The sequence below is a fragment of the Macrotis lagotis genome, chromosome 5 (assembly GCF_037893015.1).
Source record: "Macrotis lagotis isolate mMagLag1 chromosome 5, bilby.v1.9.chrom.fasta, whole genome shotgun sequence".
Taxonomy (NCBI): Eukaryota; Metazoa; Chordata; class Mammalia; order Peramelemorphia; family Peramelidae; genus Macrotis; species Macrotis lagotis.
Genome location: NC_133662.1, coordinates 232,316,779 through 232,336,743, shown reverse-complemented (window position 1 = coordinate 232,336,743; position 19,965 = coordinate 232,316,779). Strand labels below are relative to the sequence as shown.

At 37.9% G+C, this 19,965-nt stretch overlaps 1 long non-coding RNA gene and 1 pseudogene across 1 annotated transcript; one reads left to right on the top strand and one right to left on the bottom strand.

Annotated features, from left to right (window-relative positions):
• Positions 1-668: 668 nt before the first annotated feature.
• On the top strand, positions 669-4,200 carry LOC141488652 (cyclin-G1 pseudogene; annotated as a pseudogene).
• An 8,391-nt stretch (positions 4,201-12,591) lies between these two features.
• On the bottom strand, positions 12,592-18,448 carry LOC141490125 (uncharacterized). Its single transcript, XR_012469063.1, has 3 exons — positions 18,318-18,448; positions 15,336-15,518; positions 12,592-12,695 (listed from the first exon to the last, which is right to left on the bottom strand). It is a non-coding gene; the product is annotated as an uncharacterized LOC141490125 (long non-coding RNA).
• Positions 18,449-19,965: the final 1,517 nt, after the last annotated feature.

Here is a 19,965-nt window from a genome sequence, read left to right as displayed (position 1 = left end):
AAGGAACAGTGAGTGGGTAAAACAGAAGCAGTAGAATCATCCTTCAAAGTGGAGTAAGACATCTGCAAGAGTAAGATTTCATCATGATCCTGAAGAAGAAAGGAAACAGAAAAGAAAATCTTACCCTATCTTATTTGACCTTATCTGAGACTACAACTTCATAAACACATTTTGATGTTTTTGTTGGGTTTTGTTTTGCATTTTTGCAAAAAACTTTTTTTCATTTTTGGGGGGTCATTTTTATTTTTACTTTTGTATTTTTTGCAGTTGGCAAAACTGCAGTTTTGCAGACGGAGCTATGCCCTCTCATGTAGGGAGTAACGAGTCAACTGGATTTCCTTTTATATATAAATTGTCTCTTCTTCTTAAGGTAATGGTCAAAGAAAGTGGCACGGGACCCAAAAGTAAGGGTTCCATGCCACATATCAGACAAACTCTGTCTTTTTTTTTAAGGAAAGATTGGCAATGAATTTAATTTCAGTCCAAAAAGAATTACAAAGATTACAAAGTAACTTTTCATTGTTAATATATAACCCTAAAATGTCTTTGTACTCAGTCCCAGCACAAAGGGGCACCCTTACACACCGAGATGTAGGAAACACAAGGACACAACAGCTTAAAAAAAATACTAATCTCTAAAAAGGAAAAAAAAAGGGAGCGCTCCGCGGCCTGGGACCGGCGTCCTCCTCGCTGGCTGCAGCTGCCGCCCCGGGAGCCCCCTCTATCCTCTCCCCGCCGGACCCCTCTCCTCGCCCCTAGATAGCTCCCACGTCGTCCGGGACGTTTCAACTAATTTTTCAGGGTGAGGAGAGGCGTGGTCCCGGGGGGAGGCTTGCTTTGGAGGGAGAGCCGCCTGGAGGAGCTCAAGATGATAGAGGTCCTGGTAACCACTGAAGCTCAGAAACTGCTGCACCCGCTGAATGTTCTGTTGCAAGACGAGGGCAGATGTCAGCCAAAGGTCTGTGAATCTGCTCATGATAATGACCTTCGGATGACTGCCAGACTGAGAGACTCCGAAGTGAAAGCCCTTAGCCTCACTCAGTTCTTCGGTTTTGATTCAGAGACTTTTTCTCTAGCTGTGAATTTACTGGACAGATTTCTATCTAAAATGAAGGTACGGCCCAAACCTCTTGGATGTGTGGGATTAAGTTGCTTCTATCTGGCTGTGAAATCCACAGAGGAAGAGAGAAATGCCACTGATTTGATTCGAATAAGTCAATACAAATTCACAGTTTCTGACCTGATGAGAATGGAAAAGATTGTATTAGAGAAAGTGTGTTGGAAAGTCAAAGCTACTACTGCTTTTCAGTTTCTACAGCTCTATTATTCACTCATTCATGAGAATTTACCATTTGAAAGGAGAAAGAATCTGAGTTTTGAAAGACTGGAAGCTCAGCTTAAGGCCTGCTACGGTAGGATTATGTTTTCTAAAGCAAAGCCTTCTGTATTAGCATTGTCTATAATAGCACTGGAGATTCAAGCACAGAAATTTATAGAATTGACAGAAGGAGTAGAATGTCTCCAGAAACATTCTAAGATACATTGCAGAGATCTGACCTTCTGGCAGGAACTTGTAGCGAAGTACCTAACTGAATACTCATCAAACAAGTGTTCTAAACCAAATGTTCAGAAGTTGAAGTGGATTGTGTCTGGGCGGACTGCACGTCAGTTGAAGCATAGTTATTAGAAAATTGCTCATCTTCCAAAACAATCCTTGAAACTGGGTCTTAATAGGATTCTTAGGGTGAAGAAATTCAACGATTTTGAAGGCTTATTTCACATAAGAACTGTGGACTTCAATATTAGAATGGATTTAAGCTGTGAAGCCTGAAACACAGCAACTAGGTTAGCATTGATGTTTTCAGATGAGGGGAAAAGAGGTTATAGCTGGAAATCAGTTGTGTGTTGTGGTTGCAGTTGTGTTCAGGACTAAATTATGATCCTCTTTTGAAGCATGTTTGTAAAAACTCAAATGTGAAACCCCAAAGTAGATTTAAGAAGGGGAGACTATACTGTGAATTGGTGGTTAATATTGATCCAATGTAGTAGTATCTGGATTGGTATACCAATTATAGACAGTATTGATGGCAAGGTGTGATTGACTTTTAATGTTATTTGAATTGTGATGCAAGTTCACATCAAAAACAGATCAACTTCAGAAAAATGGTTTGATGCACTTAGTGTAGTCGAGTTACTAGTCTTTGAGGCAGTATAAACAGTCTTGATAAAGCCTTATACAACTAGATAATCCAATAATTCTAAAGATTTATTTTTGGCCATATTTTTCATTTAAATTTGATTTAAAAATTCTATTAAAGTTGTAGACAGAAAAATTATATTTAGGTGATCTTCAACGTTATCCTAGAACAAGTGATATGGTATACAAAGTTTTATACAGAATGAATTTTCTCTTAATATCTAACCCCTTAGGAAAAAAAAATTAATTTGTTGTACAGGCAATTCTTATAGTCTGCCACCCTGAAACCTCAGCTTTGTCTTTCTAAAACAATATATGCTAATGCTAACACTAGAACTTTAAAGAGTACTCTTGGTATGAAACTGGACCATTGGTATAGAACTTTGTATTTAATAGCAATACATAGGGAGTATGCTATTGTCATAATGCTCCTGTAACAATTAGATTTGAGAGACTAAAGTGAGTTTTCTGTCCAGATTCAAGTAAGCAGCAATTTAATTTAATGTGGTAGTTGGAACACTTAAGGCTTGTTATAGGTAAATGAATCTAAATTGACATAGGATTTGGAAAGCAAATATTTAATCAGTGCAATAATCTATATCTATATCTATATCTATATCTATATCTATATCTATATCTATATCTATATCTATATCTATATCTATATCTATATCTATATCCATCTATCTAATCTATCTATCTATCTATAGCTTAAGTTCTATATAGCTATAACTAGTTCAAATTTCCCTTTGACATCATGTTATGGGGGAGGGAGAAAAACTTCCCTTTAAAGATAAACCAAAGAACCACAGTATTGTCTCATGCTTCATTTTGTGAAGCATTTTGCAGACACTCTTCAGTTACTCCTAAACATCTAATTTCATTGAAGAATTTCCTTTTTAATTCATCAATGCAAACTTAAGTTGGCTGAAGTAACCTAACAAAGTACCATTATATTTGAGTACTAAGAAAGTGACCTTTCAATAAAACTATTGAAATGCAAAAAAAAAAAAGGAAAAAAAGGAAATTTTGAGACTTTCCTATTAGGTACTGCAATGTGCTTAACATTGACCTACTTTTCATTATATGAATAACCATTGTAATATTTATACTATGCCAAAAGAAGCCAGTTCTGAGTTCCATTTATTGATAACTACTGACTTGTTGGTTCTTGTCATTTTTTTTCATTTTCTTTGTTTGAGACAAATGACAGTGTGTCCTATTATGACTGATCAGACCAATATGAATTTGGAATGCTCTACCATAGATCAGATACAAGCAATCTATGTGAACACCTGAGATGGGTAACCACTACTACAATTTCATTATATAATTAAATAGATCTCATTATTTAATTAAAATAGATAATATAAGCAAATTAAATCTACAGAAAATCTGTTTTTTTATATGATATCCTCCACACTCCAGTCCTTTACTCCCTAGTCTTATCTCATTTGAATCTCATTGTTTTTAAACCTCAACTCAAGATTAATGTTTACCATACACATTCTCTGTTCTCACAGTGCTGCTGCATGAGAATTCATACACAATTGCTAATTAAATTCACTACATATTTTTGTTAGTTAAATTTCTTTAATTGCAAAATCAAGAGAATTTCACTAGATCAGACACTTCCATAAGAAACAGCAGAGTTACATCAATACTTTGGAAAAAGTGCCATATCAGGGAATGAAAAATGAAGATTGGATGAGCTGGAAGAGTTTTCTGATTGTGATTTTGGTCATCTGGTGTAACAACAGAAGGCATCAGGTCCTCATTGAGATCCATGCAGCAAAATACATTTGTTAAAAATTATATCTTTAGTTTTAATTACCATCCCCTTCAACCTTTAATTTTGACAATTTCTGTGAACAGAGCAAGTTCAATCAGTGGAATGTTTAGATATTTTTCATAAGTTTGAGAGTGTGTGTGTGTGTGTGCAAAATACCATCTAATTTTTAAAAATATTCAACTTCATTATGCTTTTATTTTTTGATGGTGGTGGATAGTACTAATCCTTTAAATAATTTATGTAAATATAATAAAAATATTTTTTATTTATAATAAAACAAAATAAAAAGTTTAACTTCAACAATTGAAATGTAGAGTTGTAATATATTTTGGAAAAGGGAAATTTAAATTCCTCCTTTCTATAGTACATAGTATCTTTATAAGAATGTTTAAAGAAATGTTATATAATTTATCAGGTATGACATATTCAGCACATAACTGAGTGTACAAATGCAATTCCCTAGCCATCACCTATATTTAGTCCTGTATTAAAGATTTTTAAAATGGAAAGAATGCAAATTTGAAAATTTCTTCAGTGAAAAATCTTATTAGATTTGTTAAATTGTTTCATGTTTAGAGGGGTTTGTAAAGTTTCTTGTTCATTACAGAATTAGAAAAAATAAAAATACAGCTGAATGGACCAACTGAAAAGAAAAAAAAAAGAAAATTGACTGGCTGCTTTGGTTAACCCAAAAAATTGGTTCCCTATGATTTCTTTAAGCTTTGATAAAAGATAAAGCTGAAAGACTGTGAGGAATGTAGGGTGTTGGCTCCCACAGAATGTAAGGGGAGATTATTAGTGTATATATGTATATATTTCTATGTATATACATTACAAAGATTGGGGCTTGCCTGTAGCTATTGATACCTTTGTGCAGGTATGTGAGTCAAAAGAAATAATCCTGACCAATCATTAAGACTCCTTACCAGGGGGAAGTCAAAAACTGTCTTCAATTAGTCAGGGGTTGACCTAGGGTCTAAATCCTTGTCCTTTACAAGTGAACCTGCTCAAGGAGGTTCATGCATATTACTGTTTCACGCTCCTGTGTTCATTAGTATAAAATAGGAAAATATTATTAGAGAATAGCATGAGAAAGGTGAGTTATTAGATTGTAACCCAGGCCAATGATTGGCATAAAGGGGGGAACAAACCTTTCAAACTGCATATAAGACCAGTCATTGTCGTAATTCAGGGCCTTCCCTCACTGGGAGAGAATGTCCTTGCAAAGAAGAATAAATAGAAGCCATTTGAATCACCCTGGACCAAGTATTTATAATTACAAGCATTGATAACAAGGACCAAGACCACCGATCCACTTTTTCTTACTTGACATTTACACCTGCAAATATTCCTGCAAGTGGCAGTCTAGGTGTTTCTGTATATAAGAGAGAAAATAATTAATAGCAGAAGAAAAATATTCGAGTAAAATATTCCCCTCTCTGTGCTCTGGAAAGAATATCTTGCAGTTTTTGTTAAGTATAGTCTCCATAATGGACCCTATAAGCAAGATCCCCATGAATATCACAAATAACTTTCATAGTCTCAAAAAAAACATTGAAGCCTAGTCTGTTCTCCCAGGAGCTGTCACAGAAAGTATAGAGGAATTGGCTTCTGTCTTGAATAGGGGATATTCATCATTGAGGAGTAGAAATTGAGGAAGAATCTATTAATGGTTTTAGAGATAAGAGAAGAGAAAACAGTCAATGATAAACTTTGGTAGCTATTTTAGAGGTATATTTAATGCAGTAATTATGCAGTAATTAACCCCAAAAGAATAATAATACATTAAGTAGCTAAGACCCAGTTAAGAATCAATGCAAAAATTCCTCTTCCTTGAAAGGGAGAGATAATCAAAGACTGGGAAGATGATGGGTCCACCATTTGGAGGCCCATAATTCTGCTGTGCTGTCTACTGAGTGTCATTCAGAATCCTCTGATGTTCACCTATCTTAGGAAGGATATCACCTGAATGGATTAAATAAGAACAGTAAGATTGAATAATAAGAGCACAGGTGCCTCTTTGAAGAGTAGTCAGGATATTTGAAGTTCTCAATTGGGTTCTCCATTGCCTTATGAGTCACAGTAATTTCCTGCCGGTAACCCTGAAATAGCAGCAGTGTTGTGTTGAATGAAAGCAGAAGTGTCTTGGGTAAGGCTCCTAACATAGTCAGTCCCTACAATTCATAAATTAGAAATGAGGGCCCATTAAAAAGTGATAATCAGAACTTCACTTTGCCATAGGATTGTCACTTCCTCAAATACTTCACTTTTGCTAATTCAAGAATTGAAATGTAGAGTTGCAATGTATTAGAGGAAAAGGAAATGTAAATTCCTCCTTTTCATAGTCCATAATATCTTCATAAGAAAGTTTAAGGAAATGTTACATGATCTATAAGGTATGACCATACTCCCATGTCCCTGGTGACTCAGATCCCTACTAATCCTAGAGAGTGGTCAGTTATGAGCACAGGTGGAATCAGGTAGGCTAATCAAAAATCCCATACCATCCTGATGGGAGGGAAGAAAAGATAAAAAAAAATGGTCCTTGGGTAACCAGACCCCATGGCAGTTCAGGGATTCTAATAGTTCCATTGTTCCAGCATAAGTAACAGCTACAAAAGAAAAATCATGATTGGTTTGCAAATTTTTGGTCAGAGCATCTACAAATAAGGAAGCATTATTAACCTCAGGAACAGTGAAAGTAAAATTACACTTCACTAAATTGACTACAAACATTCCAGAATTTGCAGTCTTATTTTTGTTTACACAGAGTAAAATTCAACATAGGATGAATCACTGCCATTTGAGGAAATTGTTGGAACCAACTTAGGTCAAATTTTTTGTGAATAAAGATATTAAATTTCACTAAAATATTTAAGTGACCCAGTTTTTATGGGAACTGGAACATTCTACTTAGTGTCATAAGATTTCCTAGCTCTTCCTAGCTCCTGATATCTCTTGCTTCTCTAGGGACAACTACCCCGGGTTCTGGTGAATTTTTATAAATGTGTCGGCAAATTCATCAAAATTGTTTTCCAATTACATTTGCAAGGTGCAGTATTTGATGTGTTTGACCATGCATTCCAATACTATGATTATTCAAAATCCATTCATTTTTGAATATATAAGTATCCTCTATCACTTTGGAGTCTTAGAGGTATGGGGATAGTTAATCCAAGGAAATTTGCCTTCCTTGATAATAGATTTTTTCTTTTGGCTAGGCAATGGAGTTAAGTGACTTGCCCAAGGTCACACAGCTGGGTAATTAAGTATCTGAGGCCAAATTTGAACTCAGGTCCTCATGACTCCTCTGCTGCACCACCCAACTGTTCCCAGTAATAGACTTTAAGCACCCAACAATTCCTATTCTGATGGGGCTTTGGATAGCTCTAAGCTTCCCCAGTTTTTGCCTAACACTAGCACAAAGAATGCCAAGAATGATAATTAGTGTAGAATTCAGTGGAAATTCCAAGTTTCAGACAAAGTTGAAGTCAGCAAAGTGAGTTCCTCCAGTATTTTTAGGGATATAAATATGATGGAATTTAGAAGATGCTGATTAGCAATAGACTCCTCATTATACCTAACAATTTCTCTTTTCTCCTTAAACAGACATTTGTTTTTTAAACTGAGAAAAGGTTCCCCTTTATAGTATTCTGGAGTGATTAAGAATTTATGATTCCTAAAGCAAGTGGGAAAAATAACAAAAGAAACAATTCTAGATAGGTGGTATGATAATGCTAGGCAGCTTCAGATCTTTGGGACAGGGTTCTTGCTCCTCTAGTTTCATCCTCTTCAATCATTTTTTTTAGGTTTTTTTTTTTTTGCAAGGCAAATGGGGTTAAGTGGCTTGCCCAAGGTCACACAGCTAGGTAATTATTAAGTGTCTGAGGCTGGGTTTGAACCCAGGTTCTCCTGACTCCAGGTCCGGTGCTTTATCCATTGCGCCACCTAGCTGCCCCCTCTTCAATCTTTTCAATGTAGACTTATTCACCAGTTTCTCTAGGCCTCCTTTTAATCTCAGGGCTCTGAGAATAGCATATGACTTAATGTTTTCATTTTCCTAGGTGAGAGTCTTCAGTCCCCACAGAAAAATTCTTATTATCCTGATTATGTTTGAGGAGAACTATATGAGGACATGACTGGCTTGCGATCACAACACTTTTAACTGGATCAGGAGTATGGTCATCCCATGCTACAAGATGTCTATGGCAGATCCCAAAGTCACTCAGATTTATGACCATTACTAAGGCTAATAATCCAAAAAAATCAATTTGGTAGAAATGCATTTTTTCTAAATTCTCAGGAGGCAGATTAGAAAGAAAGGATTTCTGCTTCCATTGTTTGAAAGAAAATCAAATATCAAATCAGCTGGATTAACATAAAAGAGCTCATTGGTTGAATTTTTATAAGGAAGCTCATTATAGGCCAGGTTGTACAAAGCATTGAGTCAGGCAAATTTGTGATACTAGTAAATTCAGTAATAATTGTGGGAAAGGTAATACCAGTATTATTTTTGAAAGTTGCATTATTAACCAACGGGCTGTTTAGGCACAGTCTTTAGTGAGTCAATATTAATATTTGACCCTCGTGTGGGCTCTAGCATGGATATTCTTGTTTATCTTTCACTCTTAAAGAAAACCATGACATCAGGGGGGTGATGCCGTAACATGTAAATGAATTGGATTTAAATGAGGGGTGCTGTGCAAAGTTACCAGCTTTTCTCCTCTAGCTATCTCCACTCATCCTGATCCATATCTGGCCACTGAAACCCAGATGGTTCTGGAGGAAAAAGTGAGGCTGATGACCTTGCACAGCCCATTTAAATCCCAACTCACTTGCGTGGCATGGTATTTACTCCCTGATGTCATGGTCTTCTTCAAGAATGAAGGACAAACAACCTCAATATCATAGATGTAACAAGCCTGACTATAGATGATTATTTAGAGGAAAAAGAAAATTTAGTGTTAGTCATACCCAGACTACCTCCTCCTTGAAAATAGGTGCATCTCCACATAAAAGTTGCAGGAGCACTAGTCACTCTGTTTCCATTTCAGGGGAAGAAGACTTTCTGGGGTAGCAAAGAAGATCAATATTTTGCTTCTAGAACATTATGTTAGAATCGCAACTAAGCCTTCCATTCTCTTCAGTCTTACAATTGGTGGGGTAGGTTGAGGCCACAATTGGATCTTCATTGGAACATATGTCAAAGGAGGCCAGTGTCCCTTAGGAGCCTTTCTTGAACCAACATTTCATGGTAAAAAAAAAAGTAATACTGTTGGAATTATTAAATAGCAGTTATTCTCTATCTACTGGGAAGGAAATAAAGAAGTGGCCTTTACTGTTTCTTTACAAAGCAGATGTGATTTAACAGAAAAATTTCTCCATGACAAGCACTAAAAATGCAACCAGAATATGATAGAGTACTAATCTGTCTAATGTCATAGACTAGTAAAAAGCTAGTCAATGCTATAATAATGTAAATCACCCATATTCAGTGGGGCAAAAGTAATTCTTTTTTTTTTTTTAGGGTTTTGCAAGGCAAATGGAGTTAAGTGGCTTGCCCAAGGCCACACAGCTAGGTAATTATTAAGTGTCTGAGACCAGATTTGAACCCAGGTACTCCTGACTCCAGGGCTGGTGCTTTATCCACTACACCACCTAGCCACCCCAAAAGTAATTCTTTTACATTTAAAAAAAATCTTATTAAGAAAGCCCTCAGAAGAATCCCCTAAGAGCATCGATCAGAAAATGGCACAGATCTAATGGACTCAAATCCTTTTCTCTTATCTTTATGGTAGCTGGAGTAAGTAGGACTTGGGACAGGTTTGAGTCCATGGTCCACTGAAATTTCTTGATCACCACGGTGAAAATCATGGAGGGGAAGGTCCAGTAGGCCAGTCCATAGCACAACTCCTATTTGCTGAGGTTCCTTGAGTCTGTGCTTTAACTCCCAGTAAAGGAGGCAATAGAAGTGTTCCCCCAAGCAAGGGAATGTATACTAAAGAAAAAGTTTTGATTTTATAGGAGGATGTCCAAAAAGTATTACAAAAAGAGAGATATGACATCAGCTCCTTGTCCACTTCTAAGATGGAGCCAAATTGTCAGAGTTTTGGAACACGGTTTTCCAATAAGGGATGACAGTTCCTTATCCCTATGCTTAACTTGGCCAGAACTCTGAGAATGATAATTAGTATGGAATTCAAGGGAAATTCCAAGGTTAGAACACAGTTGGAGTCTGTAAAGTGAGTTCCTTTGTCGGAGTCAATAGAAGCCGTTTGAGTTGCCCCACAAGGAGTGGTACCTACTTGGGTATTATTTTCCTAAGCAAAATTTTATTAACAAAATTAGCAGTGGCTTTTGAGGCAGGGAAATCTAGCCAGTGAGTCAAATGATCAATCATCGATTGTTTTAATTATCTTGCCTTATGCATGTTTATAAAGGCTATTTGTAAGTGCTCAAATGGAGTAGAAATAAGACACAGCTGCCAAAAGCTGTAGCATTTCAAGTCATGTTGATTAAAAGCTAAAAAGATTGGCTAGTTTGAAGTTATATGGGCTGCAACTGAGGTAATACCAAAACCAATCCACCCATACCTAATTGAATCAACGATTCCATAATGACAACCAGAATGAACTGAAATACTAGCTTGATTATACAGGTAAAGTGTGCATAATGTATTTCCATAGTTTCTGGGTTAAAAAAATCCAAGAAAAATAAAATTAAAAAATATGCTTCAGTCTGCCCTTAGAGACTATCAGTTCTGGATGTTGGAGAGCATTTTTCACATGAGTCCTTTGGAATGGTGGTAGATCATGATTTTGTACAGGAGAGTTAATCCTTCACAGTTTGGTCATATTTACAATATTGCTGTTTCTGACTCTAGGTTCCAAACACAAGTCACTGAACCACCATAACGTATTTTGGAGGAGAGTATACTCCACAGTTTTATGGATGGGAATGCTTTGTACCAATATTCTTACTCGACATTTTAGTAAACGACTTTGCTAACAGCTAATTAAAGTTATTTTCTAATTATTATTGAGAAAAATAGTGATGACGACTTGTGAGCTATATGTATTCTGTTTCTACAATGCAGGGCAGCTAGGTGGTGCAGTGGATAGAGCACCAGCCCTGGAGTCAGAAGTACCTGAGTTCAAATGTGACCTCAGACACTTAATAATTGCCTAGGTGTGTGACCTTGGGCAAGACACTTAACTCCATTGACATAAAATGATTTTAAAAATGGTCTATTTCTACAATTCAAGGTTGTAGCCATTTTCTGGGAAGGCAATCTGCCAGTGTGAGTTGAATGATATAGCCGTGTGTGTGTGTGTGTGTGTGTGTGTGTGTGTGTGTGTGCGCGTGTGTGCGTGTGTGCGTGTGTGCGTGTGTGTGTGTGGTTAATGCTGAATTAACTTTTGTTTTTGTTTTTGCAAGGCAATGGGATTAAGTGACTTGTCCAAGGTCACACAACTAGTGATTAAGTGTCTGAGTTCAGATTTGAACTCAGGTCCTGACTCCAGGCTGGTGCTCTATCCATTGTGCCAACTAGCTGCCCCCAGAATCAACTTTAAAGGGACTTTTACAGCTAGTATCCACAGGGAGAGGGAATCTAGGTGACACTAGTAGGTAGAGTACTGACCTGGGAAGCAGGTCTTCCTGAGTTCAAATCCAACCTCAGACACTGAATAAATGTGTGACTGGGCAAGTCACTTAACCCTGGTTGTCTCAGTTTCCTCATCTGTAAAAATGAGTTGGAGAAGGAAATGGTACCTGTCTTTGCCAAGAAAACATATATAATCATATAAAACATACAAAACAAATATATAAAAAAGATTCAGACATGACTGAAACAACTGAACAACTGAACAATGAGAGTTTAAGGGTATAGGAAGTAAGATAGATCACTATAGTTAAAGGCAGAGAGGCTAAATGCTAAAATGGAGCTACATATAACAAACTACCCATAGTGGCTATCTGGGTAGATAGGATGAGAGGTTGGAATTAGGCTTAATGGGGCAGATCCCAGGGCATCAACCTGAAATTTTTTAGGTGTAGCCTGGATTATGGAAATTCCACCTATTCAAATCAACTGTGCTATGAATCCTTAGAAGGTCAAATCTCTAGGTAGACTGGCCAGATGTTCTGCTGCTTCTATTTTCTCCCCTTTTTTGTTAATGCTGCCCTATTATTGCCACAAAACTCTTGACAGGCGAAAGCCCTCGCTTTTCTGGAGAAAACAATAACAGATTAAAAATCACAACAATCAAGAATCTTACTAAAAAGGCCAATGTAGGTTTAATTTAGAAATGCTATTCATTCCTCCCATGATCCAGGTGTAATGTCTGCATAAAGGGATGCTACCTGGGGAATAAGTTCCTCAACTATTTTGTATTGCTGCTTCTCTTGTTTCAGGCTAAGGATATAATTCTGCTCCCAGGTCTCACTGGCACAGTGCTGATGGCCACTCCTGGTGATGAAGCTGGAAGGCAAGAAACAGAAGTAAAGAAGGTGGAGAATTCAGCCCTAGGTTTCTCTTCTTTAGCAGAGCTTGTGGACCTTCCTACTGTCCTTCAATACTGACCCTCAATCCCTACATCCTCTTCTTTGGTGTTTCTATAGCAAGCCCCTTCTTGGATTCTCTTTGCTCTCTTCCAGCATCTTTCCCTTACAATGAAGGCAGGTCCTACTGGAAGCTGAGGCAGCCTGCAATGGGAATGTTGAAGTTGGAATAAGAGGTCAGTATGACCTTGAGCATATTCCTTTAGTCAGTCAGTGAGCATTTATTAAGCACCAACTATTTGCTAGGCACTGTGCTAAGCTCTGTGTACACAAAGAGAGGTCAAAAAAAGGAACTCATAGATGACTGGGAGGGAGGAGATAAAATGTAAAATATCTAGTTACATACAAGCTGCTTATGGAGCAGATGAATGATAAGATTTAGAAAGGAAAGCACTAATCCTGAACCCTGAACCCCCTTTCAGGGGAACCCTGAAAGACATAATCTAGAAAGTCAGATTTATGTTGAGTCTTGAAGAAAGAGGCAGAGGTGAGGGAGCAGAGCGTATTACTTCATGAGGGCTATCCAGTGCCAACCCATATGATCTTTTGATCCTATGTGGTCTCTAGTTTTCTTCCTCTTCCTTGTGCCTACCCAGAGCACTAACTCTAAGGCTTCTGGGTAGAATACTGGAAGCTATTTTTTTCCCCTGGGGATCTTGGCTTGCACCCCCTTAACTCACTCCATACATTGTGAGACATTCTGAAGCCTCGACCTTCTATCCAACCCTAATGCTGGGCCACTTCTCCCTCCCAAACTCTTCTTGGTTTCTCCCCAAAGTCTCTTGGACGCTATTACCTCAGTTGGGGCAGTAGACATAGTATTCACATAATTGCTGGCAGATTGCATTGGTTGCTAGTCTCCAAGTAACCAGTCATGAAATTGTGTGGGATGTCACGGGCCTTAAATGTGAAGCAGCAAGATCTGGGTCTGATATCCTGAACTGAAGGAAAGGGACCATGAGGAGCTAGGCCAGACTCATTCTGATTCATCTGACTCCTCAGAGCATCAACAAAGTAAGAGTTTTTTCCCCAAGTAGGACATAAGCCTATTCTTCCTCGTTTCTTTTTCCCCAACTCTCTCCATCTCCACTTTCATCACTTAATTCTTCTCTTCCTAACCCAGTTCTCCCCTCTTCTCCTTTCCTTTCCTCTCCCCTTCTCTAGTAATCCTTTTTCTTTTCTTTTCTTTTCTTTTCTTTTCTTTTCTTTTCTTTTCTTTTCTTTTCTTTTCTTTTCTTTTCTTTTCTTTTCTTTCCTTTCCTTTCCTTTCCTTTCCTTTCCTTTCATTTTGGTTTCTTTTCTTTTCTTTTCTTTTCTTTTCTTTTCTTTTCTTTTCTTTTCTTTTCTTTCCTTTCCTTTCATTTTGGTTTCTTTTCTTTTCTTTTCTTTTCTTTTCTTTTCTTTTCTTTTCTTTCCTTTCCTTTCCTTTCCTTTTGGTTTCTTTTCTTTTCTTTTCTCCTCTCCTCTTCTTTTCCTTCCCTGGGATATTCTCCCAGAAAACTGTGTGTCATGTGATGTGTGTGTGTGTGTGTGTGTGTGTGTGTGTGTGTGTGTGTGATAAGCTACTATAAGACTGAAAAAGCAGGAAGGGTCCTCATTATAAAGAGCTTTGAATGTTAAACAGAAGCTTCTACATAGGACCCTGGAGATGAGAAGGAGCTACTAGAATTTCTTGGATAGGGAAAGGTATTTTGATTGGATTTGTGCTTTAGGAAAATTACTCTGGTGGCTAAATGGAGGATGGATTGGAGTGGAGAGAGACTTGAGCTAGACAGACCACTGGTTGATTGTTGTGAAAGTCCAGACAGGGGGTGATAAGGGACCACCCTAGAGTGGTGTCAGTGTCAGAGGAGAGAAGGGGGTATATGTGAGTGTGGGAGATGTTCTTTTCCTCTATTGTTTTCTTTTTTTTTCTGTATATAGTTGACTCTGTATATATTGGTTTGCATGTTGACTTTGCCATTAGATTGAAAACTCCTTGAGGGCTGGGACTATTCTTTGCTTCTTTTTGTATCTTCAGTGTTTAGCATAGTGTCTGAAACATAATAAAATTAATGTTTATTGAACTGAATTATAAAGGCAAAATCAACAGATATGGGCAATAGATTGGATGGGGCTGGGTATAGAGTAGGAAGAGAGAGAGAATGAGGAATAGAGGATGACCTAAATTGCTAACTGGGGTAACTAGAACAGGGGTGATACCTTGACAATTACTGAAAAATTGGGGAGAGGGGGGAGTCTGGGGTAGGAGAGATAATGAAGCTAGTTTTGGACATGTTGAATTCAGCAATGATTCTTTCCCCAAAGCCAAAGAGATGGATTTAGAGAGGGGATGGAAGAACTTACTGGCCTCACTAGATAGAAAGGAAAGAGAGGCCAGGTACTATGTACAAGTTTCTTAACCTTGTTTGTTTCCTTATCTGTCAAATGATTTGGAGAAGGAAATGGCAAATCGCTCTGGTATTTTTGCCAAGAAAAACCCAAATGGGATCATATGGAGTTAGATGCAAATGAAATGAATGATGTTACCAGTGATGGCTGCTCCAATTCCCATGCCTAGGTTTAGCCCCTGATGTTCCTGAGTTTTTTCTCACCAAGACATAGTCAAAAATAAAGAAAGTATGAGATGGCACAGTGGAAAGCAGCCTGGCCCTGGAGTCAGGAGGACCTGAGTTCAAATCTGACCTCAGACACTTGATAATTACTTAGTTGTATGACCCTGGGCAAGTCACTTAGCCCCATTTGCCTTGCAAAATAAAAAGTAAAGAAAGTAATATGACTTACCCATTGGATGTCCAAAGCAGAGGAGAAGTACTGAGATGATAATCATGGAGGGGATGACCAAGGAGACCATGGTCCTTGGAAGTGGGGGACTGAAAAAAGAAGTTTCAGAGGCAGACCCCAGAACTCTCAGATTGCCTCTTCTGTCTACCTTGGACTGTCCCTCTCTTCACTGGCAGTAGATGGCTGAGAAAGAATAAGAATATGAAAACTTTCTCAGCATAGAAAGGAACATGATTCTCTAAAAGAAGCCATGGATGGTGTCCTCTTTTTGAATTAAAGGAACTGAAATTGCAATGAAGAGGGAAATAAAGAATTGAGTAAATAACTTTAGATTTGCAGATATGGATACTATCAGGACTAGGTCATAGGTGAGGAGAGAGAGAGAGATAGAGATAGAGATAGATAGATAGATAGATAGATAGATAGATAGATAGATAGATAGATATTATGCTTCCTTTTGTGTTTAGTTTGGATTTTTGTGTTTCTATTACCCCCTCCTCTTGTTCACAAACTCTTTGCTTCTAGCATTATCATTCCAGTCCCTTTGCCCACTGGAAGTTGCCACTAACTGTCCTCTCTCCTCTCATACTCTGGACCAAACAGCCATTATCCATAATGAAGAATGAATCATCCTTCTAAATATGAACCCTTCCTTAGGAATAGGCAATGAATAGAGAGGAGTAAAGGTGAATCTCAGCTTCAGGAAGACAAAGTTTTAGGTCTCAGACATGATCTGAATCCATTCTAGTATGATTGAATCCAGGGTGGGGTGGTTGTTAGAATGCTGAACTTTGAGGCTTACGGTCAATGGGTTAGAATTCCATCTCAGATACTGAAGAGTTTGCTTGTCTCAGTCATTTAATTTATCTTAGTTCCACTTTCTTTATCTGGAGAATGAGAATAATAATGCTCATATGGTCTTAAATCTTAAAAATGCTACATGAAAGTCTATTGGGGATGGTATTGATAATGATGGTTAAAAGTGGTCACAGTGAAGGTTCAAACATGATTCAGTTATTCCCTACCACCTAGTCCTAGGGAACCCTCAGTTCAGATGTTACATTTTCAAGATTCTCACTTCTCCAATTCATCCTGCCCAAACACTTTTCCAGAGGCCAATTCTGAAGACTATGTCACTCTTCTGCTTAGTGAACTCCAGTGCTCCCTGTTACCTCTAGGATCATATGTAACCTCCTCAGATTGACATTTAAAAAATCTTGACTCTAATCTGAGTCTCCAGTCTTATTATTATTTCTCTTCATGCACTTTATAGGCTAGCCAAGTTGGTCTTTTCTTCATGAAGATTTCCCATTTCCATGATTCTTCACTTGCTGTATCTTTCATCTGGAGCGTACCTCTTTCCCAGCTCCAACTCTTAGAAGTCCTAGTTTCCTTCAAATTATATCTCGAATACTATCTTTAATGTGGGACATTTCCTGACTACCCAGCTGCCAATGTAAGCCCTCAGATATTACCTTAGATTACCTTGGTATATTACACAAACACACATATATACACATCCACATATAGTCATCTATCTATCTCCTGTTTTACATATGTTCCAAGTCTATTAGTATAGGAAACCCCCTATATGAAGGATGTGGTAGGGGGAGTTGATGAGAAGTGAGAGAGCTCCAGGCCTGAGCAGATCCTTTTGAGACTCTTCAAGGTGAATTCTTTTGGGATTCATCAAATTTGAAATCTTCTTTGAGTGTCAATTGCTCTGAGCCCTTCTGGCTTTCAATTTGAGAGGGAAAAACTCTGGTAGCCTAGCAGTCTCCATTATATGCCTATTTCTAGCTTGCCACCCTAGAAACTTTGGCTTATTTCCCCCTTGGGTGATATCTAGGACACCTCTCTTGGTTCAACTGAATTATCCCACTCCCAAGGGAAGTTCCTTCACTCTATCATCTGGTAAATATTCTCCTATGGAGACCTTCTCTGATGCCTATTTTGCTACAATTTGGATGACTGAGTTTTCCTTTCTATTTGTGTTTATTGGGGAATTTGTGTTTGGTGGAAAGGTGAACAAACCTTGGATGTAGAGCTTCAGATTCCCCTACCCTTCAAAATTGACAAAGCTATCAGAAATTAGATGGACCTGACTGTATCTCCAGATAAAAAATGTTTAAGGGAGAAGATATGTTAGATATACTTCTACCCTTTCTCTTCTAAACTTTTCTCTGAGAAAAGAAGAGGATCCTCCATCCCCAAGCTACTGCTTCCATTTGTGGCAGGAGGAATGATGTTTGGAAAGCAGATAGAAGTATCTATGCTGCCTCATTTTAAGTTTAGTTTGGGTTTTTGTGTTTCCAACCCACAGTATTTCATCTGATACCTATATCTGTTTTAGAATGATTTATTTCTGCCTCTTGTTCATTAACTCTTTGCTTTTAGCATTAACATTCCACCTTGTTTGACCACTGGATGTAGAGGTTGTCCCTTACTTTCCTCTCATATTCTGGGTCATACTGCTGTCTGATCCCATACAAGTCATATCCCAACACCTCAATTTCCTTATCTGTATAGTGGGGGTATGATGATGCCTATGCCATTTACCTTGTAAACTTGTGAAGAAAAGGCAAATAAATATGACCCTTTTCCCCCAGATGATTAGAATACCAACTCTGAGGGTAGGGATTATTCTGTTTTTGTCTTTGCATTTCCACACTCTAGTAGAGTATTTGTTACCAGGTAGTCACTTAATAAGTACTTGTTGTTTTATAAAAGATTTGCATTTGTAGCTTTCTCATTGGATGATAGAGAGTGGGAGGGAGAACAAGAAATTGCCATTAAAAATTGAATTGAAATGAATAGATGTATATTGAATGAAAGAATGAGTGGTTGAATGGATAAATGAATGAAATTAGCCTTATGATGATCATGAGTATGACTAAACCTTTAGTGATCAATTAAAAAAAATCAGAGAGTTCTAGCTGAAAGAATTCCTGGGAGAGACAAGCTCAGTTTCCTTCTACTCACCCTTTTCTTCCCAAAGAGTTTTATGAGCATAGGGAGTAAGCATGAGAATCTTGGTCAATGTGGGGTAGTCTTTTTATCTTTCTTTTTACTCCTTTTTCTATTTTTATCTTCTTTGTCTGCAATTCTCTATTGTCATAAAGCCATAGAATGTTTGATGTGAACAAGTCATCAGACCCTCATCCACGTCTAATCCCCTCATTTTCCAGAGGGGAAAAAAGTTCCTGTGCCAGTTGTGATTGAATCAAGGTGCCCCAATAAGGAGATAAACCTGAAATCCAGGCCCCCTGAGGGTTTCAAGTCCTTTTAAGGTAGAAGGAGACAATGAATAGAAGTTGAAAGAGGCAACTTTGAGAAAGGGTCAGACTTCTCATCTGGCACTATCCAAAAGAGGAGTGAACTACCCCAGAAAGAAGTGAGTTCTTCCTAATTGTAGGGCTTCAAGCAATGACTGGAAAGGTGTTGGAGGTGTTGAAGAGAAAGGAAGGAAGGAAAGAAGGAAGGAAGGAAGGAAGGAAGGAAGGAAGGAAGGAGGGGAAAGAGGGAAGGAAGAGAAAGGAAGGGGAAAGGAGGGGGAAAGAAAGAAGGGAGGGAATGGAAGAAGGGAAGGAAAGGAGGAAGGAAAGAAACAAAGTATTAAGCACCTACTATATGTGAGATGTCTGTGTCAAGCACTTTATAATTATCTCATTTGAGCCCTCACAACAATCCCAGAAGTAGGTAGGCACTATTATCATCTCTATTTTGTAATTGAATACATCTTATTGTTGAATAAATAAAATAATTTGGGGGTAGGCAGAAGTGAAGTGATTTTCTCAAGGTCCTACAGTCAATATATGTCTGAAGTAGGTTTTTTTAAATTTATTTTTTCCTTTTTAAAAATTTTTTCTTTAATTTATTTACACATTACTAAAATATTCTTGTTTAAGAGTAAACATAATCCCCCTCCCCCACAAAAACATAAAACTTCATGAGAAATAAAGTAAAAGAAAGAGAAAAAAAATGTGTTTCAGTCTGTGTTCTGATACCATCAGCTCTGTCTTGGGTGGATCACTTTCTATATCATAAGTCCATCATAGTAGTTACTTCCATATTTTCCCATAGTTTTTGTTCCTGATTGTAATTCCCTCCATCCATTCTCCACTACCATCTATTATATTTTCCCTCTCCTTTCACTCTGTCCCTCTTCAAAAATGTGTTGTGGGGCAGCCCACGTGATGCAGTGGACAGAGCAACAGCCCTGGGGTCAAGAGGCCCCAAGCCCACATCCCACCCCAGAGACCCAGCAACCACCTGGTCCCTTGGTCCTGGCCAGACCATCCAATACCAGCACCATGCAAAAAGTAAAAAAAAGAAAATGTGTTATATCTGACTGTCCTCTCCTATGATCTACCCTCTCCTCTATCACTCACATCCCCCCTCCCCTCCCCCTGTCTCTCTTCTTTCCATTTTCTTTTGGATGTCTATTTCCTATATAGTGTGTATGCTGTTTCCTCTCTCAGTCATTTCAAATGAGAATGAAGACTCCCTCATTCTCCCTCACCTTATGTCCTTCCATACCATTGAAAAAGCTACATGAAATATCGTTTATATGAAATATCTTAGCCTGTTCTATCTCTCCTTTCTCTTACTCCCAGTACATTTCCCTTTC